Here is a 392-nt window from a genome sequence, read left to right on the forward strand (position 1 = left end):
CACAGGAAAGCAGTCTCTGTCTCATAGTAGACGCTCAGCGTGCAACAGGCACTTCCCGAGCATCTTCCATCGTATTTGTACAGGACAGACGAAAAAGGGATACAGAAATGAGGCGCTGGGGGAAGGCAGCAGTTGGGGGAAGGAGAAGGAGGAGTGTGAAGACAGGCCCGGAGTGGAAAAAAAAACAAGGGAAAAAGAAAAAGACTGGAAGAGGTGAAGGCCATGGCACATGCGTGAGCAGACAAACGCATCCGGTAGCGCGGCCCCGGTTCGAGTGTGCGGCGGGGCGGACAATGCCGGCGCACGGTGCCCGTCGCTAACCGGGCGCGCGGGAAGCGCGGCGCGTTGGGCGCTCCCGCTCCGCTCCGGGCGCGGCGGCCGCGGCTCCCGGC

The sequence above is a fragment of the Corvus kubaryi genome, unplaced genomic scaffold (genome assembly GCF_017639235.1).
Source record: "Corvus kubaryi isolate FWS band 111438036 unplaced genomic scaffold, C.kubaryi_AGA036_p1.0 37392, whole genome shotgun sequence".
Classification (NCBI taxonomy): Eukaryota; Metazoa; Chordata; class Aves; order Passeriformes; family Corvidae; genus Corvus; species Corvus kubaryi.